Consider the following 27,465-nt stretch of genomic DNA (forward strand, 5'->3'; position numbering starts at 1 on the left):
AATATCTCTGGAAGGAAACGTCGCAGACCCATCAAGGTTGTACTCGTACTGCTCGCCTCGTCGAGAGGAATCCAAATATGTGAATGGTTAAGCTATTGGATATGAAATGGACGAGCGACCAATGAAACAGCATGTATTATGGGGTTGAATGCTTTTTGCTATTCACAAAAAAAAACAAATGCAGTAATGCAAATATCTGAATTTTCACAGCACAGCAAAATCAGTTGCACCATTCAATTCCGCTCGTCCAGACGGGGAGAATTCAATCACATTCATTCGATGCGACGTTTCTTATGGGATTTAATGAGCGACAACATTTTGACCCCAAATCGAGAGGATTCTGGGATGTTTGTGGTTTTTTGGTAATAACTCTGGAAGGAAACGTCGCAGAACCATCATGGTGGTACTCGTACTGCCCGGCTCGTCGAGCGGAATCCAAATATATGAGTGGTTCAGCTATGGGATATGAAATGGACGAGCGACCAATAAAACAGCATGTATTATGGGGTTGAATGCTTTTTGCTATTCACAAAATAAAACAAAAGCAGTCATGCAAATATCTGAATTTTCACAGCACAGCAATATCAGTTGCACCATTCAATTCCGCTCGTCCAGACGGGGAGAATTCAATCACATTCATTCGATGCGACGTTTCTTATGGGATTTAATGAGCGACAACATTTTGACCCCAAACCGAGAGGATTCTGGGATGTTTGTGTTTTTTTGGTAATAACTCTGGAAGGAAACGTCGCAGACCCATCAAGGTTGTACTCGTACTGCTCGCCTCGTCGAGAGGAATCCAAATATGTGAATGGTTAAGCTATTGGATATGAAATGGACGAGCGACCAATGAAACAGCATGTATTATGGGGTTGAATGCTTTTTGCTATTCACAAAATAAAACAAAAGCATATCATGCAAATATCTGAATTTTCACAACACAGCAAAATCAGTTGCACCATTCAATTCCGCTCGTCCAGACGGGGAGAATTCAATCACATTCATTCGATGCGACGTTTCTTATGGGATTTAATGAGCGACAACATTTTGACCATAAACCGAGAGGATTCTGGGATTTTTGTGGTTTTTTGGTAATAACTCTGGAAGGACACGTCGCAGACCCATCAAGGTGGTAATCGTACTGCTCGCCTCGTCGAGAGGAATCCAAATATATGAATGGTTAAGCTATTTGATATGAAATGAACGAGCGACCAATAAAACAACATGTATTATGGGGTTGAATGCTTTTTGCTATTCACAAAATAAAACAAAAGCAGTCATGCAAATATCTGAATTTTCACAGCACAGCAAAATCAGTTGCACCATTCAATTCCGCTCGTCCAGACGGGGAGAATTCAGTCACATTCATGCGATGCGACGTTTCTTATGGGATTTAATAAGCGACAACAGTTTGACCCCAAACCGAGAGGATTCTGGGATGTTTGTGTTTTTTTGGTCATAACTCTGGAAGGAAACGTCGCAGACCCATCAAGGTGGTACTCGAACTGCTCGCCTCGTCGAGAGGAATCCAAATATATAAATGGTTAAGCTATGTGATATGAAATGGACGAGCGACCAATAAAAAAGCATGTATTATGGGGTTGAATGCTTTTTGCTATTCACAAAATAAAACAAAAGCAATCATGCAAATATCTGAATTTTCACAGCACAGCAATATCAGTTGCACCATTCAATTCCGCTCGTCTAGACGGGGAGAATTCAATCACATTCATTCGATGCGACGTTTCTTATGGGATTTAATGAGCGACAACATTTTGACCCCAAACCGAGAGGATTCTGGGATGTTTGTGGTTTTTTGGTAATAACTCTGGAAGGAAACGTCGCAGACCCATCAAGGTTGTACTTGTACTGCTCGCCTCGTCGAGAGGAATCCAAATATGTGAATGGTTAAGCTATTGGATATGAAATGGACGAGCGACCAATGAAACAGCATGTATTATGGGGTTGAATGCTTTTTGCTATTCACAAAATAAAACAAATGCAGTAATGCAAATATCTGAATTTTCACAGCACAGCAAAATCAGTTGCACCATTCAATTCCGCTCGTCCAGACGGGGAGAATTCAATCACATTCATTCGATGCGACGTTTCTTATGGGATTTAATGAGCGACAACATTTTGACCCCAAACCGAGAGGATTCTGGGATGTTTGTGGTTTTTTGGTAATAACTCTGGAAGGAAACGTCGCAGACCCATCAAGGTTGTACTCGTACTGCTCGCCTCGTCGAGAGGAATCCAAATATGTGAATGGTTAAGCTATTGGATATGAAATGGACGAGCGACCAATGAAACAGCATGTATTATGGGGTTGAATGCTTTTTGCTATTCACAAAATAAAACAAAAGCAGTCATGCAAATATCTGAATTTTCACAGCACAGCAAAATCAGTTGCACCATTCAATTCCACTCGTCCAGACGGGGAGAATTCAATCACATTCATTCGATGCGACGTTTCTTATGGAATTTAATGGGCGACAACATTTTGACCCCAAATCGAGAGGATTCTGGGATGTTTGTGGTTTTTTGGTAATAACTCTGGAAGGAAACGTCGCAGAACCATCATGGTGGTACTCGTACTGCCCGGCTCGTCGAGCGGAATCCAAATATATGAGTGGTTCAGCTATGGGATATGAAATGGACGAGCGACCAATAAAACAGCATGTATTATGGGGTTGAATGCTTTTTGCTATTCACAAAATAAAACAAAAGCAGTCATGCAAATATCTGAATTTTCACAGCACAGCAAAATCAGTTGCACCATTCAATTCCGCTCGTCCAGACGGGGAGAATTCAATCACATTCATGCGGTGCGACGTTTCTTATGGGATTTAATAAGCGACAACAGTTTGACCCCAAACCGAGAGGATTCTGGGATGTTTGTGTTTTTTTGGTAATAACTCTGGAAGGAAACGTCGCAGACCCATCAATGTGGTACTCGTACTGCTCGCCTCGTCGAGAGGAATCCAAATATATGAATGGTTAAGCTATGTGATATGAAATGGACGAGCGACCAATAAAACAGCATGTATTATGGGGTTGAATGCTTTTTGCTATTCACAAAATAAAACAAAAGCAGTCATGCAAATATCTGAATTTTCACAGCACAGCAATATCAGTTGCACCATTCAATTCCGCTCGTCCAGACGGGGAGAATTCAATCACATTCATTCGATGCGACGTTTCTTATGGGATTTAATGAGCGACAACATTTTGACCCCAAACCGAGAGGATTCTGGGATGTTTGTGGTTTTTTGGTAATAACTCTGGAAGGAAACGTCGCAGACCCATCAAGGTTGTACTCGTACTGCTCGCCTCGTCGAGAGGAATCCAAATATGTGAATGGTTAAGCTATTGGATATGAAATGGACGAGCGACCAATGAAACAGCATGTATTATGGGGTTGAATGCTTTTTGCTATTCACAAAATAAAACAAAAGCATATCATGCAAATATCTGAATTTTCACAACACAGCAAAATCAGTTGCACCATTCAATTCCGCTCGTCCAGACGGGGAGAATTCAATCACATTCATTCGATGCGACGTTTCTTATGGGATTTAATGGGCGACAACATTTTGACCCCAAATCGAGAGGATTCTGGGATGTTTGTGGTTTTTTGGTAATAACTCTGGAAGGAAACGTCGCAGAACCATCATGGTGGTACTCGTACTGCCCGGCTCGTCGAGCGGAATCCAAATATATGAGTGGTTCAGCTATGGGATATGAAATGGACGAGCGACCAATAAAACAGCATGTATTATGGGGTTGAATGCTTTTTGCTATTCACAAAATAAAACAAAAGCAGTCATGCAAATATCTGAATTTTCACAGCACAGCAAAATCAGTTGCACCATTCAATTCCGCTCGTCCAGACGGGGAGAATTCAATCACATTCATGCGGTGCGACGTTTCTTATGGGATTTAATAAGCGACAACAGTTTGACCCCAAACCGAGAGGATTCTGGGATGTTTGTGTTTTTTTGGTAATAACTCTGGAAGGAAACGTCGCAGACCCATCAAGGTGGTACTCGTACTGCTCGCCTCGTCGAGAGGAATCCAAATATATGAATGGTTAAGCTATGTGATATGAAATGGACGAGCGACCAATAAAACAGCATGTATTATGGGGTTGAATGCTTTTTGCTATTCACAAAATAAAACAAAAGCAGTCATGCAAATATCTGAATTTTCACAGCACAGCAATATCAGTTGCACCATTCAATTCCGCTCGTCCAGACGGGGAGAATTCAATCACATTCATTCGATGCGACGTTTCTTATGGGATTTAATGAGCGACAACATTTTGACCCCAAACCGAGAGGATTCTGGGATGTTTGTGGTTTTTTGGTAATAACTCTGGAAGGAAACGTCGCAGACCCATCAAGGTTGTACTCGTACTGCTCGCCTCGTCGAGAGGAATCCAAATATGTGAATGGTTAAGCTATTGGATATGAAATGGACGAGCGACCAATGAAACAGCATGTATTATGGGGTTGAATGCTTTTTGCTATTCACAAAATAAAACAAAAGCATATCATGCAAATATCTGAATTTTCACAACACAGCAAAATCAGTTGCACCATTCAATTCCGCTCGTCCAGACGGGGAGAATTCAATCACATTCATTCGATGCGACGTTTCTTATGGGATTTAATGAGCGACAACATTTTGACCCTAAACCGAGAGGATTCTGGGATTTTTGTGGTTTTTTGGTAATAACTCTGGAAGGACACGTCGCAGACCCATCAAGGTGGTAATCGTACTGCTCGCCTCGTCGAGAGGAATCCAAATATATGAATGGTTAAGCTATTTGATATGAAATGAACGAGCGACCAATAAAACAACATGTATTATGGGGTTGAATGCTTTTTGCTATTCACAAAATAAAACAAAACCAGTCATGCAAATATCTGAATTTTCACAGCACAGCAAAATCAGTTGCACCATTCAATTCCGCTCGTCCAGACGGGGAGAATTCAATCACATTCATGCGATGCGACGTTTCTTATGGGATTTAATAAGCGACAACATTTTGACCCTAAACCGAGAGGATTCTGGGATTTTTGTGGTTTTTTGGTAATAACTCTGGAAGGACACGTCGCAGACCCATCAAGGTGGTAATCGTACTGCTCGCCTCGTCGAGAGGAATCCAAATATATGAATGGTTAAGCTATTTGATATGAAATGAACGAGCGACCAATAAAACAACATGTATTATGGGGTTGAATGCTTTTTGCTATTCACAAAATAAAACAAAACCAGTCATGCAAATATCTGAATTTTCACAGCACAGCAAAATCAGTTGCACCATTCAATTCCGCTCGTCCAGACGGGGAGAATTCAATCACATTCATGCGATGCGACGTTTCTTATGGGATTTAATAAGCGACAACAGTTTGACCCCAAACCGAGAGGATTCTGGGATGTTTGTGTTTTTTTGGTCATAACTCTGGAAGGAAACGTCGCAGACCCATCAAGGTGGTACTCGTACTGCCCGGCTCGTCGAGCGGAATCCAAATATATGAGTGGTTCAGCTATGTGATATGAAATGGACGAGCGACCAATAAAACAGCATGTATTATGGGGTTGAATGCTTTTTGCTATTCACAAAATAAAACAAAAGCAGTCATGCAAATATCTGAATTTTCACAGCACAGCAATATCAGTTGCACCATTCAATTCCGCTCGTCCAGACGGGGAGAATTCAATCACATTCATTCGATGCGACGTTTCTTATGGGATTTAATGAGCGACAACATTTTGACCCCAAACCGAGAGGATTCTGGGATGTTTGTGGTTTTTTGGTAATAACTCTGGAAGGAAACGTCGCAGACCCATCAAGGTTGTACTTGTACTGCTCGCATCGTCGAGAGGAATCCAAATATGTGAATGGTTAAGCTATTGGATATGAAATGGACGAGCGACCAATGAAACAGCATGTATTATGGGGTTGAATGCTTTTTGCTATTCACAAAATAAAACAAAAGCAGTAATGCAAATATCTGAATTTTCACAGCACAGCAATATCAGTTGCACCATTCAATTCCGCTCGTCCAGACGGGGAGAATTCAATCACATTCATTCGATGCGACGTTTCTTATGGGATTTAATGAGCGACAACATTTTGACCCCAAACCGAGAGGATTCTGGGATGTTTGTGGTTTTTTGGTAATAACTCTGGAAGGAAACGTCGCAGACCCATCAAGGTTGTACTCGTACTGCTCGCCTCGTCGAGAGGAATCCAAATATGTGAATGGTTAAGCTATTGGATATGAAATGGACGAGCGACCAATGAAACAGCATGTATTATGGGGTTGAATGCTTTTTGCTATTCACAAAATAAAACAAAAGCATATCATGCAAATATCTGAATTTTCACAACACAGCAAAATCAGTTGCACCATTCAATTCCGCTCGTCCAGACGGGGAGAATTCAATCACATTCATTCGATGCGACGTTTCTTATGGGATTTAATGAGCGACAACATTTTGACCCTAAACCGAGAGGATTCTGGGATTTTTGTGGTTTTTTGGTAATAACTCTGGAAGGACACGTCGCAGACCCATCAAGGTGGTAATCGTACTGCTCGCCTCGTCGAGAGGAATCCAAATATATGAATGGTTAAGCTATTTGATATGAAATGAACGAGCGACCAATAAAACAACATGTATTATGGGGTTGAATGCTTTTTGCTATTCACAAAATAAAACAAAACCAGTCATGCAAATATCTGAATTTTCACAGCACAGCAAAATCAGTTGCACCATTCAATTCCGCTCGTCCAGACGGGGAGAATTCAATCACATTCATGCGATGCGACGTTTCTTATGGGATTTAATAAGCGACAACAGTTTGACCCCAAACCGAGAGGATTCTGGGATGTTTGTGTTTTTTTGGTCATAACTCTGGAAGGAAACGTCGCAGACCCATCAAGGTGGTACTCGAACTGCTCGCCTCGTCGAGAGGAATCCAAATATATGAATGGTTAAGCTATGTGATATGAAATGGACGAGCGACCAATAAAACAGCATGTATTATGGGGTTGAATGCTTTTTGCTATTCACAAAATAAAACAAAAGCAGTCATGCAAATATCTGAATTTTCACAGCACAGCAATATCAGTTGCACCATTCAATTCCGCTCGTCCAGACGGGGAGAATTCAATCACATTCATTCGATGCGACGTTTCTTATGGGATTTAATGAGCGACAACATTTTGACCCCAAACCGAGAGGATTCTGGGATGTTTGTGGTTTTTTGGTAATAACTCTGGAAGGAAACGTCGCAGACCCATCAAGGTTGTACTTGTACTGCTCGCATCGTCGAGAGGAATCCAAATATGTGAATGGTTAAGCTATTGGATATGAAATGGACGAGCGACCAATGAAACAGCATGTATTATGGGGTTGAATGCTTTTTGCTATTCACAAAATAAAACAAATGCAGTAATGCAAATATCTGAATTTTCACAACACAGCAAAATCAGTTGCACCATTCAATTCCGCTCGTCCAGACGGGGAGAATTCAATCACATTCATTCGATGCGACGTTTCTTATGGGATTTAATGAGCGACAACATTTTGACCCCAAACCGAGAGGATTCTGGGATGTTTGTGGTTTTTTGGTAATAACTCTGGAAGGAAACGTCGCAGACCCATCAAGGTGGTACTCGTACTGCTCGCCTCGTCGAGAGGAATCCAAATATGGAATGGTTAAGCTATGGGATATGAAATGGACGAGCGACCAATAAAACAGCATGTATTATGGGGTTGAATGCTTTTTGCTATTCACAAAATAAAACAAAGGCAGTCATGCAAATATCTGAATTTTCACAGCACAGCAAAATCAGTTGCACCATTCAATTCCGCTCGTCCAGACGGGGAGAATTCAATCACATTCATTCGATGCGACGTTTCTTATGGAATTTAATGGGCGACAACATTTTGACCCCAAATCGAGAGGATTCTGGGATGTTTGTGGTTTTTTGGTAATAACTCTGGAAGGAAACGTCGCAGACCCATCAAGGTGGTACTCGTACTGCTCGTCTCGTCGAGAGGAATCCAAATATGTGAATGGTTAAGCTATTGGATATGAAATGGACGAGCGACCAATGAAACAGCATGTATTATGGGGTTGAATGCTTTTTGCTATTCACAAAAAAAAACAAATGCAGTAATGCAAATATCTGAATTTTCACAGCACAGCAAAATCAGTTGCACCATTCAATTCCGCTCGTCCAGACGGGGAGAATTCAATCACATTCATTCGATGCGACGTTTCTTATGGGATTTAATGAGCGACAACATTTTGACCCCAAACTGAGAGGATTCTGGGATGTTTGTGTTTTTTTGGTAATAACTCTGGAAGGAAACGTCGCAGACCAATCAAGGTGGTACTCGTACTGCTCGCCTCGTCGAGAGGAATCCAAATATGTGAATGGTTAAGCTATGGGATATGAAATGGACGAGCGACCAATAAAACAGCATGTATTATGGGGTTGAATGCTTTTTGCTATTCACAAAATAAAACAAAAGCAGTCATGCAAATATCTGAATTTTCACAGCACAGCAAAATCAGTTGGACCATTCAATTCCGCTCGTCCAGACGGGGAGAATTCAATCACATTCATTCGATGCGACGTTTCTTATGGAATTTAATGGGCGACAACATTTTGACCCCAAATCGAGAGGATTCTGGGATGTTTGTGGTTTTTTGGTAATAACTCTGGAAGGAAACGTCGCAGAACCATCATGGTGGTACTCGTACTGCCCGGCTCGTCGAGCGGAATCCAAATATATGAGTGGTTCAGCTATGGGATATGAAATGAACGAGCGACTAATAAAACAACATGTATTATGGGGTGAATGCTTTTTGCTATTCACAAAATAAAACAAAAGCATATCATGCAAATATCTGAATTTTCACAGCACAGCAAAATCAGTTGCACCATTCAATTCCGCTCGTCCAGACGGGGAGAATTCAATCACATTCATTCGATGCGACGTTTCTTATGGGATTTAATGAGCGACAACATTTTGACCCTAAACCGAGAGGATTCTGGGATTTTTGTGTTTTTTTGGTAATAACTCTGGAAGGACACGTCGCAGACCCATCAAGGTGGTAATCGTACTGCTCGCCTCGTCGAGAGGAATCCAAATATATGAATGGTTAAGCTATTTGATATGAAATGAACGAGCGACCAATGAAACAGCATGTATTATGGGGTTGAATGCTTTTTGCTATTCACAAAATAAAACAAATGCAGTAATGCAAATATCTGAATTTTCACAGCACAGCAAAATCAGTTGCACCATTCAATTCCGCTCGTCCAGACGGGGAGAATTCAATCACATTCATTCGATGCGACGTTTCTTATGGGATTTAATGAGCGACAACATTTTGACCCCAAACCGAGAGGATTCTGGGATGTTTGTGGTTTTTTGGTAATAACTCTGGAAGGAAACGTCGCAGACCCATCAAGGTTGTACTCGTACTGCTCGCCTCGTCGAGAGGAATCCAAATATGTGAATGGTTAAGCTATTGGATATGAAATGGACGAGCGACCAATGAAACAGCATGTATTATGTGGTTGAATGCTTTTTGCTATTCACAAAATAAAACAAAAGCATATCATGCAAATATCTGAATTTTCACAACACAGCAAAATCAGTTGCACCATTCAATTCCGCTCGTCCAGACGGGGAGAATTCAATCACATTCATTCGATGCGACGTTTCTTATGGGATTTAATGAGCGACAACATTTTGACCCTAAACCGAGAGGATTCTGGGATTTTTGTGGTTTTTTGGTAATAACTCTGGAAGGACACGTCGCAGACCCATCAAGGTGGTAATCGTACTGCTCGCCTCGTCGAGAGGAATCCAAATATATGAATGGTTAAGCTATTTGATATGAAATGAACGAGCGACCAATAAAACAACATGTATTATGGGGTTGAATGCTTTTTGCTATTCACAAAATAAAACAAAAGCAGTCATGCAAATATCTGAATTTTCACAGCACAGCAAAATCAGTTGCACCATTCAATTCCGCTCGTCCAGACGGGGAGAATTCAGTCACATTCATGCGATGCGACGTTTCTTATGGGATTTAATAAGCGACAACAGTTTGACCCCAAACCGAGAGGATTCTGGGATGTTTGTGTTTTTTTGGTCATAACTCTGGAAGGAAACGTCGCAGACCCATCAAGGTGGTACTCGAACTGCTCGCCTCGTCGAGAGGAATCCAAATATATGAATGGTTAAGCTATGTGATATGAAATGGACGAGCGACCAATAAAACAGCATGTATTATGGGGTTGAATGCTTTTTGCTATTCACAAAATAAAACAAAAGCAATCATGCAAATATCTGAATTTTCACAGCACAGCAATATCAGTTGCACCATTCAATTCCGCTCGTCCAGACGGGGAGAATTCAATCACATTCATTCGATGCGACGTTTCTTATGGGATTTAATGAGCGACAACATTTTGACCCCAAACCGAGAGGATTCTGGGATGTTTGTGGTTTTTTGGTAATAACTCTGGAAGGAAACGTCGCAGACCCATCAAGGTTGTACTTGTACTGCTCGCCTCGTCGAGAGGAATCCAAATATGTGAATGGTTAAGCTATTGGATATGAAATGGACGAGCGACCAATGAAACAGCATGTATTATGGGGTTGAATGCTTTTTGCTATTCACAAAATAAAACAAATGCAGTAATGCAAATATCTGAATTTTCACAGCACAGCAAAATCAGTTGCACCATTCAATTCCGCTCGTCCAGACGGGGAGAATTCAATCACATTCATTCGATGCGACGTTTCTTATGGGATTTAATGAGCGACAACATTTTGACCCCAAACCGAGAGGATTCTGGGATGTTTGTGGTTTTTTGGTAATAACTCTGGAAGGAAACGTCGCAGACCCATCAAGGTTGTACTCGTACTGCTCGCCTCGTCGAGAGGAATCCAAATATGTGAATGGTTAAGCTATTGGATATGAAATGGACGAGCGACCAATGAAACAGCATGTATTATGGGGTTGAATGCTTTTTGCTATTCACAAAATAAAACAAAAGCAGTCATGCAAATATCTGAATTTTCACAGCACAGCAAAATCAGTTGCACCATTCAATTCCGCTCGTCCAGACGGGGAGAATTCAATCACATTCATTCGATGCGACGTTTCTTATGGAATTTAATGGGCGACAACATTTTGACCCCAAATCGAGAGGATTCTGGGATGTTTGTGGTTTTTTGGTAATAACTCTGGAAGGAAACGTCGCAGAACCATCATGGTGGTACTCCTACTGCCCGGCTCGTCGAGCGGAATCCAAATATATGAGTGGTTCAGCTATGGGATATGAAATGGACGAGCGACCACTAAAACAGCATGTATTATGGGGTTGAATGCTTTTTGCTATTCACAAAATAAAAAAAATGCAGTCATGCAAATATCTGAATTTTCACAGCACAGCAAAATCAGTTGCACCATTCAATTCCGCTCGTCCAGACGGGGAGAATTCAATCACATTCATGCGGTGCGACGTTTCTTATGGGATTTAATAAGCGACAACAGTTTGACCCCAAACCGAGAGGATTCTGGGATGTTTGTGTTTTTTTGGTAATAACTCTGGAAGGAAACGTCGCAGACCCATCAAGGTGGTACTCGTACTGCTGGCCTCGTCGAGAGGAATCCAAATATATGAATGGTTAAGCTATGTGATATGAAATGGACGAGCGACCAATAAAACAGCATGTATTATGGGGTTGAATGCTTTTTGCTATTCACAAAATAAAACAAAAGCAGTCATGCAAATATCTGAATTTTCACAGCACAGCAATATCAGTTGCACCATTCAATTCCGCTCGTCCAGACGGGGAGAATTCAATCACATTCATTCGATGCGACGTTTCTTATGGGATTTAATGAGCGACAACATTTTGACCCCAAACCGAGAGGATTCTGGGATGTTTGTGGTTTTTTGGTAATAACTCTGGAAGGAAACGTCGCAGACCCATCAAGGTTGTACTCGTACTGCTCGCCTCGTCGAGAGGAATCCAAATATGTGAATGGTTAAGCTATTGGATATGAAATGGACGAGCAACCAATGAAACAGCATGTATTATGGGGTTGAATGCTTTTTGCTATTCACAAAATAAAACAAAAGCATATCATGCAAATATCTGAATTTTCACAACACAGCAAAATCAGTTGCACCATTCAATTCCGCTCGTCCAGACGGGGAGAATTCAATCACATTCATTCGATGCGACGTTTCTTATGGGATTTAATGAGCGACAACATTTTGACCCCAAACCGAGAGGATTCTGGGATGTTTGTGGTTTTTTGGTAATAACTCTGGAAGGAAACGTCGCAGACCCATCAAGGTTGTACTCGTACTGCTCGCCTCGTCGAGAGGAATCCAAATATGTGAATGGTTAAGCTATTGGATATGAAATGGACGAGCGACCAATGAAACAGCATGTATTATGGGGTTGAATGCTTTTTGCTATTCACAAAATAAAACAAAAGCAGTCATGCAAATATCTGAATTTTCACAGCACAGCAAAATCAGTTGCACCATTCAATTCCGCTCGTCCAGACGGGGAGAATTCAATCACATTCATGCGGTGCGACGTTTCTTATGGGATTTAATAAGCGACAACAGTTTGACCCCAAACCGAGAGGATTCTGGGATGTTTGTGTTTTTTTGGTAATAACTCTGGAAGGAAACGTCGCAGACCCATCAAGGTGGTACTCGTACTGCTCGCCTCGTCGAGAGGAATCCAAATATATGAATGGTTAAGCTATGTGATATGAAATGGACGAGCGACCAATAAAACAGCATGTATTATGGGGTTGAATGCTTTTTGCTATTCACAAAATAAAACAAAAGCAGTCATGCAAATATCTGAATTTTCACAGCACAGCAATATCAGTTGCACCATTCAATTCCGCTCGTCCAGACGGGGAGAATTCAATCACATTCATTCGATGCGACGTTTCTTATGGGATTTAATGAGCGACAACATTTTGACCCCAAACCGAGAGGATTCTGGGATGTTTGTGGTTTTTTGGTAATAACTCTGGAAGGAAACGTCGCAGACCCATCAAGGTTGTACTCGTACTGCTCGCCTCGTCGAGAGGAATCCAAATATGTGAATGGTTAAGCTATTGGATATGAAATGGACGAGCGACCAATGAAACAGCATGTATTATGGGGTTGAATGCTTTTTGCTATTCACAAAATAAAACAAAAGCATATCATGCAAATATCTGAATTTTCACAACACAGCAAAATCAGTTGCACCATTCAATTCCGCTCGTCCAGACGGGGAGAATTCAATCACATTCATTCGATGCGACGTTTCTTATGGGATTTAATGAGCGACAACATTTTGACCCTAAACCGAGAGGATTCTGGGATTTTTGTGGTTTTTTGGTAATAACTCTGGAAGGACACGTCGCAGACCCATCAAGGTGGTAATCGTACTGCTCGCCTCGTCGAGAGGAATCCAAATATATGAATGGTTAAGCTATTTGATATGAAATGAACGAGCGACCAATAAAACAACATGTATTATGGGGTTGAATGCTTTTTGCTATTCACAAAATAAAACAAAAGCAGTCATGCAAATATCTGAATTTTCACAGCACAGCAAAATCAGTTGCACCATTCAATTCCGCTCGTCCAGACGGGGAGAATTCAATCACATTCATGCGGTGCGACGTTTCTTATGGGATTTAATAAGCGACAACAGTTTGACCCCAAACCGAGAGGATTCTGGGATGTTTGTGGTTTTTTGGTAATAACTCTGGAAGGAAACGTCGCAGACCCATCAAGGTGGTACTCGTACTGCTCGCCTCGTCGAGAGGAATCCAAATATATGAATGGTTAAGCTATGTGATATGAAATGGACGAGCGACCAATAAAACAGCATGTATTATGGGGTTGAATGCTTTTTGCTATTCACAAAATAAAACAAAAGCAGTCATGCAAATATCTGAATTTTCACAGCACAGCAATATCAGTTGCACCATTCAATTCCGCTCGTCCAGACGGGGAGAATTCAATCACATTCATTCGATGCGACGTTTCTTATGGGATTTAATGAGCGACAACATTTTGACCCCAAACCGAGAGGATTCTGGGATGTTTGTGGTTTTTTGGTAATAACTCTGGAAGGAAACGTCGCAGACCCATCAAGGTTGTACTCGTACTGCTCGCCTCGTCGAGAGGAATCCAAATATGTGAATGGTTAAGCTATTGGATATGAAATGGACGAGCGACCAATGAAACAGCATGTATTATGGGGTTGAATGCTTTTTGCTATTCACAAAATAAAACAAAAGCATATCATGCAAATATCTGAATTTTCACAACACAGCAAAATCAGTTGCACCATTCAATTCCGCTCGTCCAGACGGGGAGAATTCAATCACATTCATTCGATGCGACGTTTCTTATGGGATTTAATGAGCGACAACATTTTGACCCTAAACCGAGAGGATTCTGGGATTTTTGTGGTTTTTTGGTAATAACTCTGGAAGGACACGTCGCAGACCCATCAAGGTGGTAATCGTACTGCTCGCCTCGTCGAGAGGAATCCAAATATATGAATGGTTAAGCTATTTGATATGAAATGAACGAGCGACCAATAAAACAACATGTATTATGGGGTTGAATGCTTTTTGCTATTCACAAAATAAAACAAAAGCAGTCATGCAAATATCTGAATTTTCACAGCACAGCAAAATCAGTTGCACCATTCAATTCCGCTCGTCCAGACGGGGAGAATTCAATCACATTCATGCGATGCGACGTTTCTTATGGGATTTAATAAGCGACAACAGTTTGACCCCAAACCGAGAGGATTCTGGGATGTTTGTGTTTTTTTGGTCATAACTCTGGAAGGAAACGTCGCAGACCCATCAAGGTGGTACTCGAACTGCTCGCCTCGTCGAGAGGAATCCAAATATATGAATGGTTAAGCTATGTGATATGAAATGGACGAGCGACCAATAAAACAGCATGTATTATGGGGTTGAATGCTTTTTGCTATTCACAAAATAAAACAAAAGCAGTCATGCAAATATCTGAATTTTCACAGCACAGCAATATCAGTTGCACCATTCAATTCCGCTCGTCCAGACGGGGAGAATTCAATCACATTCATTCGATGCGACGTTTCTTATGGGATTTAATGAGCGACAACATTTTGACCCCAAACCGAGAGGATTCTGGGATGTTTGTGGTTTTTTGGTAATAACTCTGGAAGGAAACGTCGCAGACCCATCAAGGTTGTACTTGTACTGCTCGCATCGTCGAGAGGAATCCAAATATGTGAATGGTTAAGCAATTGGATATGAAATGGACGAGCGACCAATGAAACAGCATGTATTATGGGGTTGAATGCTTTTTGCTATTCACAAAATAAAACAAATGCAGTAATGCAAATATCTGAATTTTCACAGCACAGCAAAATCAGTTGCACCATTCAATTCCGCTCGTCCAGACGGGGAGAATTCAATCACATTCATTCGATGCGACGTTTCTTATGGGATTTAATGAGCGACAACATTTTGACCCCAAACCGAGAGGATTCTGGGATGTTTGTGGTTTTTTGGTAATAACTCTGGAAGGAAACGTCGCAGACCCATCAAGGTTGTACTCGTACTGCTCGCCTCGTCGAGAGGAATCCAAATATGTGAATGGTTAAGCTATTGGATATGAAATGGACGAGCGACCAATGAAACAGCATGTATTATGGGGTTGAATGCTTTTTGCTATTCACAAAAAAAAACAAATGCAGTAATGCAAATATCTGAATTTTCACAGCACAGCAAAATCAGTTGCACCATTCAATTCCGCTCGTCCAGACGGGGAGAATTCAATCACATTCATTCGATGCGACGTTTCTTATGGGATTTAATGAGCGACAACATTTTGACCCCAAACTGAGAGGATTCTGGGATGTTTGTGTTTTTTGGTAATAACTCTGGAAGGAAACGTCGCAGACCCATCAAGGTGGTACTCACACTGCTCGCCTCGTTGAGAGGAATCCAAATATGTGAATGGTTAAGCTATGGGATATGAAATGGACGAGCGACCAATAAAACAGCATGTATTATGGGGTTGAATGCTTTTTGCTATTCACAAAATAAAACAAAAGCAGTCATGCAAATATATGAATTTTCACAGCACAGCAAAATCAGTTGCACCATTCAATTCCGCTCGTCCAGACGGGGAGAATTCAATCACATTCATTCGATGCGACGTTTCTTATGGAATTTAATGGGCGACAACATTTTGACCCCAAATCGAGAGGATTCTGGGATGTTTGTGGTTTTTTGGTAATAACTCTGGAAGGAAACGTCGCAGACCAATCAAGGTGGTACTCGTACTGCTCGTCTCGTCGAGAGAAATCCAAATATGTGAATGGTTAAGCTATTGGATATGAAATGGACGAGCGACCAATGAAACAGCATGTATTATGGGGTTGAATGCTTTTTGCTATTCACAAAAAAAAACAAATGCAGTAATGCAAATATCTGAATTTTCACAGCACAGCAAAATCAGTTGCACCATTCAATTCCGCTCGTCCAGACGGGGAGAATTCAATCACATTCATTCGATGCGACGTTTCTTATGGGATTTAATGAGCGACAACATTTTGACCCCAAACTGAGAGGATTCTGGGATGTTTGTGTTTTTTTGGTAATAACTCTGGAAGGAAACGTCGCAGACCCATTAAGGTGGTACTCGTACTGCTCGCCTCGTCGAGAGGAATCCAAATATGTGAATGGTTAAGCTATGGGATATGAAATGGACGAGCGACCAATAAAACAGCATGTATTATGGGGTTGAATGCTTTTTGCTATTCACAAAATAAAACAAAAGCAGTCATGCAAATATCTGAATTTTCACAGCACAGCAAAATCAGTTGGACCATTCAATTCCGCTCGTCCAGACGGGGAGAATTCAATCACATTCATTCGATGCGACGTTTCTTATGGAATTTAATGGGCGACAACATTTTGACCCCAAACCGAGAGGATTCTGGGATGTTTGTGGTTTTTTGGTAATAACTCTGGAAGGAAACGTCGCAGACCCATCAAGGTTGTACTCGTACTGCTCGCCTCGTCGAGAGGAATCCAAATATGTGAATGGTTAAGCTATTGGATATGAAATGGACGAGCGACCAATGAAACAGCATGTATTATGGGGTTGAATGCTTTTTGCTATTCACAAAAAAAAAACAAATGCAGTAATGCAAATATCTGAATTTTCACAGCACAGCAAAATCAGTTGCACCATTCAATTCCGCTCGTCCAGATGGGGAGAATTCAATCACATTCATTCGATGCGACGTTTCTTATGGAATTTAATGGGCGACAACATTTTGACCCCAAATCGAGAGGATTCTGGGATGTTTGTGGTTTTTTGGTAATAACTCTGGAAGGAAACGTCGCAGAACCATCATGGTGGTACTCGTACTGCCCGGCTCGTCGAGCGGAATCCAAATATATGAGTGGTTCAGCTATGGGATATGAAATGAACGAGCGACTAATAAAACAACATGTATTATGGGGTGAATGCTTTTTGCTATTCACAAAATAAAACAAAAGCATATCATGCAAATATCTGAATTTTCACAGCACAGCAAAATCAGTTGGACCATTCAATTCCGCTCGTCCAGACGGGGAGAATTCAATCACATTCATTCGATGCGACGTTTCTTATGGAATTTAATGGGCGACAACATTTTGACCCCAAACTGAGAGGATTCTGGGATGTTTGTGTTTTTTTGGTAATAACTCTGGAAGAAAACGTCGCAGAACCATCATGGTGGTACTCGTACTGCCCGGCTCGTCGAGCGGAATCCAAATATATGAGTGGTTCAGCTATGGGATATGAAATGAACGAGCGACTAATAAAACAACATGTATTATGGGGTGAATGCTTTTTGCTATTCACAAAATAAAACAAAAGCATATCATGCAAATATCTGAATTTTCACAGCACAGCAAAATCAGTTGCACCATTCAATTCCGCTCGTCCAGACGGGGAGAATTCAATCACATTCATTCGATGCGACGTTTCTTATGGGATTTAATGAGCGACAACATTTTGACCCTAAACCGAGAGGATTCTGGGATTTTTGTGGTTTTTTGGTAATAACTCTGGAAGGACACGTCGCAGACCCATCAAGGTGGTAATCGTACTGCTCGCCTCGTCGAGAGGAATCCAAATATATGAATGGTTAAGCTATTTGATATGAAATGAACGAGCGACCAATGAAACAGCATGTATTATGGGGTTGAATGCTTTTTGCTATTCACAAAATAAAACAAATGCAGTAATGCAAATATCTGAATTTTCACAGCACAGCAAAATCAGTTGCACCATTCAATTCCGCTCGTCCAGACGGGGAGAATTCAATCACATTCATTCGATGCGACGTTTCTTATGGGATTTAATGAGCGACAACATTTTGACCCCAAACCGAGAGGATTCTGGGATGTTTGTGGTTTTTTGGTAATAACTCTGGAAGGAAACGTCGCAGACCCATCAAGGTTGTACTCGTACTGCTCGCCTCGTCGAGAGGAATCCAAATATGTGAATGGTTAAGCTATTGAATATGAAATGGACGAGCGACCAATGAAACAGCATGTATTATGGGGTTGAATGCTTTTTGCTATTCACAAAAAAAAAACAAATGCAGTAATGCAAATATCTGAATTTTCACAGCACAGCAAAATCAGTTGCACCATTCAATTCCGCTCGTCCAGACGGGGAGAATTCAATCACATTCATTCGATGCGACGTTTCTTATGGAATTTAATGGGCGACAACATTTTGACCACAAATCGAGAGGATTCTGGGATGTTTGTGGTTTTTTGGTAATAACTCTGGAAGGAAACGTCGCAAACCCATCAAGGTGGTACTCGTACTGCTCGCCTCGTCGAGAGGAATCCAAATATGTGAATGGTTAAGCTATTGGATATGAACTGGACGAGCGACCAATGAAACAGCATGTATTATGGGGTTGAATGCTTTTTGCTATTCACAAAAAAAAAACAAATGCAGTATTGCAAATATCTGAATTTTCACAGCACAGCAAAATCAGTTGCACCATTCAATTCCGCTCGTCCAGACGGGGAGAATTCAATCACATTCATTCGATGCGACGTTTCTTATGGGATTTAATGAGCGACAACATTTTGACCCCAAACTGAGAGGATTCTGGGATGTTTGTGTTTTTTTGGTAATAACTCTGGAAGGAAACGTCGCAGACCCATCAAGGTGGTACTCGTACTGCTCGCCTCGTCGAGAGGAATCCAAATATGTGAATGGTTAAGCTATGGGATATGAAATGGACGAGCGACCAATAAAACAGCATGTATTATGGGGTTGAATGCTTTTTGCTATTCACAAAATAAAACAAAAGCAGTCATGCAAATATCTGAATTTTCACAGCACAGCAAAATCAGTTGCACCATTCAATTCCGCTCGTCCAGACGGGGAGAATTCAATCACATTCATTCGATGCGACGTTTCTTATGGAATTTAATGGGCGACAACATTTTGACCCCAAATCGAGAGGATTCTGGGATGTTTGTGGTTTTTTGGTAATAACTCTGGAAGGAAACGTCGCAGAACCATCATGGTGGTACTCGTACTGCCCGGCTCGTCGAGTGGAATCCAAATATATGAGTGGTTCAGCTATGGGATATGAAATGAACGAGCGACTAATAAAACAACATGTATTATGGGGTGAATGCTTTTTGCTATTCACAAAATAAAACAAAAGCATATCATGCAAATATCTGAATTTTCACAGCACAGCAAAATCAGTTGCACCATTCAATTCCGCTCGTCCAGACGGTGAGAATTCAATCACATTCATTCGATGCGACGTTTCTTATGGGATTTAATGAGCGACAACATTTTGACCCTAAACCGAGAGGATTCTGGGATTTTTGTGGTTTTTTGGTAATAACTCTGGAAGGACACGTCGCAGACCCATCAAGGTGGTAATCGTACTGCTCGCCTCGTCGAGAGGAATCCAAATACATGAATGGTTAAGCTATTTGATATGAAAAGAACGAGCGACCAATAAAACAACATGTATTATGGGGTTGAATGCTTTTTGCTATTCACAAAATAAAACAAAAGCAGTCATGCAAATATCTGAATTTTCACAGCACAGCAATATCAGTTGCACCATTCAATTCCGCTCGTCCAGACGGGGAGAATTCAATCACATTAATTCGATGCGACGTTTCTTATGGGATTTAATGAGCGACAACATTTTGACCCCAAACCGAGAGGATTCTGGGATGTTTGTGGTTTTTTGGTAATAACTCTGGAAGGAAACGTCGCAGACCCATCAAGGTTGTACTCGTACTGCTCGCCTCGTCGAGAGGAATCCAAATATTTGAATGGTTAAGCTATTGGATATGAAATGGACGAGCGACCAATGAAACAGCATGTATTATGGGGTTGAATGCTTTTTGCTATTCACAAAAAAAAACAAATGCAGTAATGCAAATATCTGAATTTTCACAGCACAGCAAAATCAGTTGCACCATTCAATTCCGCTCGTCCAGACGGGGAGAATTCAATCACATTCATTCGATGCGACGTTTCTTATGGGATTTAATGAGCGACAACATTTTGACCCCAAACTGAGAGGATTCTGGGATGTTTGTGTTTTTTTGGTAATAACTCTGGAAGGAAACGTCGCAGACCCATCAAGGTGGTACTCGTACTGCTCGCCTCGTCGAGAGGAATCCAAATATGTGAATGGTTAAGCTATGGGATATGAAATGGACGAGCGACCAATAAAACAGCATGTATTATGGGGTTGAATGCTTTTTGCTATTCACAAAATAAAACAAAAGCAGTCATGCAAATATCTGAATTTTCACAGCACAGCAAAATCAGTTGCACCATTCAATTCCGCTCGTCCAGACGGGGAGAATTCAATCACATTCATTCGATGCGACGTTTCTTATGGAATTTAATGGGCGACAACATTTTGACCCCAAATCGAGAGGATTCTGGGATGTTTGTGGTTTTTTGGTAATAACTCTGGAAGGAAACGTCGCAGACCCCTCAAGGTGGTACTCATACTGCTCGCCTCGTCGAGAGGAATCCAAATATGTGAATGGTTAAGCTATGGGATATGAAATGGACGAGCGACCAATAAAACAGCATGTATTATGGGGTTGAATGCTTTTTGCTATTCACAAAATAAAACAAAAGCAGTCATGCAAATATCTGAATTTTCACAGCACAGCAAAATCAGTTGCACCATTCAATTCCGCTCGTCCAGACGGGGAGAATTCAATCACATTCATTCGATGCGACGTTTCTTATGGAATTTAATGGGCGACAACATTTTGACCCCATATCGAGAGGATTCTGGGATGTTTGTGGTTTTTTGGTAATAACTCTGGAAGGAAACGTCGCAGACCCCTCAAGGTGGTACTCATACTGCTCGCCTCGTCGAGAGGAATCCAAATATGTGAATGGTTAAGCTATGGGATATGAAATGGACGAGCGACCAATAAAACAGCATGTATTATGGGGTTGAATGCTTTTTGCTATTCACAAAATAAAACAAAAGCAGTCATGCAAATATCTGAATTTTCACAGCACAGCAAAATCAGTTGCACCATTCAATTCCGCTCGTCCAGACGGGGAGAATTCAATCACATTCATTCGATGCGACGTTTCTTATGGAATTTAATGGGCGACAACATTTTGACCCCAAATCGAGAGGATTCTGGGATGTTTGTGGTTTTTTGGTAATAACTCTGGAAGGAAACGTCGCAGAACCATCATGGTGGTACTCGTACTGCCCGGCTCGTCGAGCGGAATCCAAATATATGAGTGGTTCAGCTATGGGATATGAAATGAACGAGCGACTAATAAAACAACATGTATTATGGGGTGAATGCTTTTTGCTATTCACAAAATAAAACAAAAGCATATCATGCAAATATCTGAATTTTCACAGCACAGCAAAATCAGTTGCACCATTCAATTCCGCTCGTCCAGACGGGGAGAATTCAATCACATTAATTCAATGCGACGTTTTTTATGGGATTTAATGAGCGACAACATTTTGACCCTAAACCGAGAGGATTCTGGGATTTTTGTGGTTTTTTGGTAATAACTCTGGAAGGACACGTCGCAGACCCATCAAGGTGGTAATCGTACTGCTCGCCTCGTCGAGAGGAATCCAAATATATGAATGGTTAAGCTATTTGATATGAAATGAACGAGCGACCAATAAAACAACATGTATTATGGGGTTGAATGCTTTTTGCTATTCACAAAATAAAACAAAAGCAGTCATGCAAATATCTGAATTTTCACAGCACAGCAAAATCAGTTGCACTATTCAATTCCGCTCGTCCAGACGGGGAGAATTCAATCACATTCATTCGATGCGACGTTTCTTATGGAATTTAATGGGCGACAACATTTTGACCCCAAATCGAGAGGATTCTGGGATGTTTGTGGTTTTTTGGTAATAACTCTGGAAGGAAACGTCGCAGAACCATCATGGTGGTACTCGTACTGCCCGGCTCGTCGAGCGGAATCCAAATATATGAGTGGTTCAGCTATGGGATATGAAATGAACGAGCGACTAATAAAACAACATGTATTATGGGGTGAATGCTTTTTGCTATTCACAAAATAAAACAAAAGCATATCATGCAAATATCTGAATTTTCACAGCACAGCAAAATCAGTTGCACCATTCAATTCCGCTCGTCCAGACGGGGAGAATTCAATCACATTAATTCAATGCGACGTTTTTTATGGGATTTAATGAGCGACAACATTTTGACCCTAAACCGAGAGGATTCTGGGATTTTTGTGGTTTTTTGGTAATAACTCTGGAAGGACACGTCGCAGACCCATCAAGGTGGTAATCGTACTGCTCGCCTCGTCGAGAGGAATCCAAATATATGAATGGTTAAGCTATTTGATATGAAATGAACGAGCGACCAATAAAACAACATGTATTATGGGGTTGAATGCTTTTTGCTATTCACAAAATAAAACAAAAGCAGTCATGCAAATATCTGAATTTTCACAGCACAGCAAAATCAGTTGCACTATTCAATTCCGCTCGTCCAGACGGGGAGAATTCAATCACATTCATTCGATGCGACGTTTCTTATGGAATTTAATGGGCGACAACATTTTGACCCCAAATCGAGAGGATTCTGGGATGTTTGTGGTTTTTTGGTAATAACTCTGGAAGGAAACGTCGCAGAACCATCATGGTGGTACTCGTACTGCCCGGCTCGTCGAGCGGAATCCAAATATATGAGTGGTTCAGCTATGGGATATGAAATGAACGAGCGACTAATAAAACAACATGTATTATGGGGTGAATGCTTTTTGCTATTCACAAAATAAAACAAAAGCATATCATGCAAATATCTGAATTTTCACAGCACAGCAAAATCAGTTGCACCATTCAATTCCGCTCGTCCAGACGGGGAGAATTCAATCACATTAATTCAATGCGACGTTTTTTATGGGATTTAATGAGCGACAACATTTTGACCCTAAACCGAGAGGATTCTGGGATTTTTGTGGTTTTTTGGTAATAACTCTGGAAGGACACGTCGCAGACCCATCAAGGTGGTAATCGTACTGCTCGCCTCGTCGAGAGGAATCCAAATATATGAATGGTTAAGCTATTTGATATGAAATGAACGAGCGACCAATAAAACAACATGTATTATGGGGTTGAATGCTTTTTGCTATTCACAAAATAAAACAAAAGCAGTCATGCAAATATCTGAATTTTCACAGCACAGCAAAATCAGTTGCACCATTCAATTCCGCTCGTCCAGACGGGGAGAATTCAATCACTTTCATTCGATGCGACGTTTCTTATGGGATTTAATGAGCGACAAAATTTTGACCCCAAACTGAGAGGTTTCTGGGATGTTTGTGGTTTTTTGGTAATAACTCTGGAAGGAAACGTCGCAGACCCCTCAAGGTGGTACTCATACTGCTCGCCTCGTCGAGAGGAATCCAAATATGTGAATGGTTAAGCTATGGGATATGAAATGGACGAGCGACCAATAAAACAGCATGTATTATGGGGTTGAATGCTTTTTGCTATTCACAAAATAAAACAAAAGCAGTCATGCAAATATCTGAATTTTCACAGCACAGCAAAATCAGTTGCACCATTCAATTCCGCTCGTCCAGACGGGGAGAATTCAATCACATTCATTCGATGCGACGTTTCTTATGGAATTTAATGGGCGACAACATTTTGACCCCAAATCGAGAGGATTCTGGGATGTTTGTGGTTTTTTGGTAATAACTCTGGAAGGAAACGTCGCAGAACCATCATGGTGGTACTCGTACTGCCCGGCTCGTCGAGCGGAATCCAAATATATGAGTGGTTCAGCTATGGGATATGAAATGAACGAGCGACTAATAAAACAACATGTATTATGGGGTGAATGCTTTTTGCTATTCACAAAATAAAACAAAAGCATATCATGCAAATATCTGAATTTTCACAGCACAGCAAAATCAGTTGCACCATTCAATTCCGCTCGTCCAGACGGGGAGAATTCAATCACATTAATTCAATGCGACGTTTTTTATGGGATTTAATGAGCGACAACATTTTGACCCTAAACCGAGAGGATTCTGGGATTTTTGTGGTTTTTTGGTAATAACTCTGGAAGGACACGTCGCAGACCCATCAAGGTGGTAATCGTACTGCTCGCCTCGTCGAGAGGAATCCAAATATATGAATGGTTAAGCTATTTGATATGAAATGAACGAGCGACCAATAAAACAACATGTATTATGGGGTTGAATGCTTTTTGCTATTCACAAAATAAAACAAAAGCAGTCATGCAAATATCTGAATTTTCACAGCACAGCAAAATCAGTTGCACTATTCAATTCCGCTCGTCCAGACGGGGAGAATTCAATCACATTCATTCGATGCGACGTTTCTTATGGAATTTAATGGGCGACAACATTTTGACCCCAAATCGAGAGGATTCTGGGATGTTTGTGGTTTTTTGGTAATAACTCTGGAAGGAAACGTCGCAGAACCATCATGGTGGTACTCGTACTGCCCGGCTCGTCGAGCGGAATCCAAATATATGAGTGGTTCAGCTATGGGATATGAAATGAACGAGCGACTAATAAAACAACATGTATTATGGGGTGAATGCTTTTTGCTATTCACAAAATAAAACAAAAGCATATCATGCAAATATCTGAATTTTCACAGCACAGCAAAATCAGTTGCACCATTCAATTCCGCTCGTCCAGACGGGGAGAATTCAATCACATTAATTCAATGCGACGTTTTTTATGGGATTTAATGAGCGACAACATTTTGACCCTAAACCGAGAGGATTCTGGGATTTTTGTGGTTTTTTGGTAATAACTCTGGAAGGACACGTCGCAGACCCATCAAGGTGGTAATCGTACTGCTCGCCTCGTCGAGAGGAATCCAAATATATGAATGGTTAAGCTATTTGATATGAAATGAACGAGCGACCAATAAAACAACATGTATTATGGGGTTGAATGCTTTTTGCTATTCACAAAATAAAACAAAAGCAGTCATGCAAATATCTGAATTTTCACAGCACAGCAAAATCAGTTGCACCATTCAATTCCGCTCGTCCAGACGGGGAGAATTCAATCACTTTCATTCGATGCGACGTTTCTTATGGGATTTAATGAGCGACAAAATTTTGACCCCAAACTGAGAGGTTTCTGGGATGTTTGTGGTTTTTTGGTAATAACTCTGGAAGGAAACGTCGCAGACCCATCAAGGTGGTACTCGTACTGCTCGCCTCATCGAGAGGAATCCAAATATATGATTGTTTAAGCTATGGGATATGAAATGGACGAGCGACCAATAAAACAACATGTATTATGGGGTTGAATGCTTTTTGCTATTCACAAAATAAAACAAAAGCAGTCATGCAAATATCTGAATTTTCACAGCACAGCAAAATCAGTTGCACCATTCAATTCCGCTCGTCCAGACGGGGAGAATTCAATCACATTCATTCGATGCGACGTTTCTTGTGGTATTTAATGAGCGACAACATTTTGACCCCAAACCGAGAGAATTCTGGGATGTTTGTGGTTTTTTGGTAATAACTCTGGAAGGAAACGTCGCAGACCCATCAAGGTTGTACTCGTACTGCTCGCCTCGTCGAGAGGAATACAAATATGTGAATGGTTAAGCTATTGGATATGAAATGGACGAGCGACCAATGAAACAGCATGTATTATGGGGTTGAATCCTTTTTGCTATTCACAAAAAAAAACAAATGCAGTAATGCAAATATCTGAATTTTCACAGCAAAGCAAAATCAGTTGCACCATTCAATTCCGCTCGTCCAGACGGGGAGAATTCAATCACATTCATTCGATGCGACGTTTCTTATGGGATTTAATGAGCGACAACATTTTGACCCTAAACCGAGAGGATTCTGGGATTTTTGTGGTTTTTTGGTAATAACTCTGGAAGGACACGTCGCAGACCCATCAAGGTGGTAATCGTACTGCTCGCCTCGTCGAGAGGAATCCAAATATATGAATGGTTAAGCTATGTGATATGAAATGAACGAGCGACCAATAAAACAACATGTATTATGGGGTTGAATGCTTTTTGCTATTCACAAAATAAAACAAAAGCAGTCATGTAAATATCTGAATTTTCACAGCACAGCAAAATCAGTTGCACCATTCAATTCCGCTCGTCCAGACGGGGAGAATTCAATCACATTCATTCGATGCGACGTTTCTTATGGGATTTAATGAGCGACAACATGTTGACCCTAAACCGAGAGGATTCTGGGATTTTTGTGGTTTTTTGGTAATAACTCTGGAAGGACACGTCGCAGACCCATCAAGGTGGTAATCGTACTGCTCGCCTCGTCGAGAGGAATCCAAATATATGAATGGTTAAGCTATGTGATATGAAATGAACGAGCGACCAATAAAACAACATGTATTATGGGGTTGAATGCTTTTTGCTATTCACAAAATAAAACAAAAGCAGTCATGCAAATATCTGAATTTTCACAGCACAGCAAAATCAGTTGCACCATTCAATTCCGCTCGTCCAGACGGGGAGAATTCAATCACATTCATTCGATGCGACGTTTCTTGTGGGATTTAATGAGCGACAACATTTTGACCCCAAACCGAGAGAATTCTGGGATGTTTGTGGTTTTTTGGTAATAACTCTGGAAGGAAACGTCGCAGACCCATCAATGTGGTACTCGTACTGCTCGCCTCGTCGAGAAGAATCCAAATATATGAATGGTTAAGCTATGTGATATGAAATGAACGAGCGACCAATAAAACAACATGTATTATGGGGTTGAATGCTTTT

This window comes from Petromyzon marinus, chromosome 46, assembly GCF_048934315.1.
Source record: "Petromyzon marinus isolate PM22_M1 ecotype Great Lakes invasive population chromosome 46, UKy_Petmar_22M1.pri1.0, whole genome shotgun sequence".
Taxonomy (NCBI): Eukaryota; Metazoa; Chordata; class Hyperoartia; order Petromyzontiformes; family Petromyzontidae; genus Petromyzon; species Petromyzon marinus.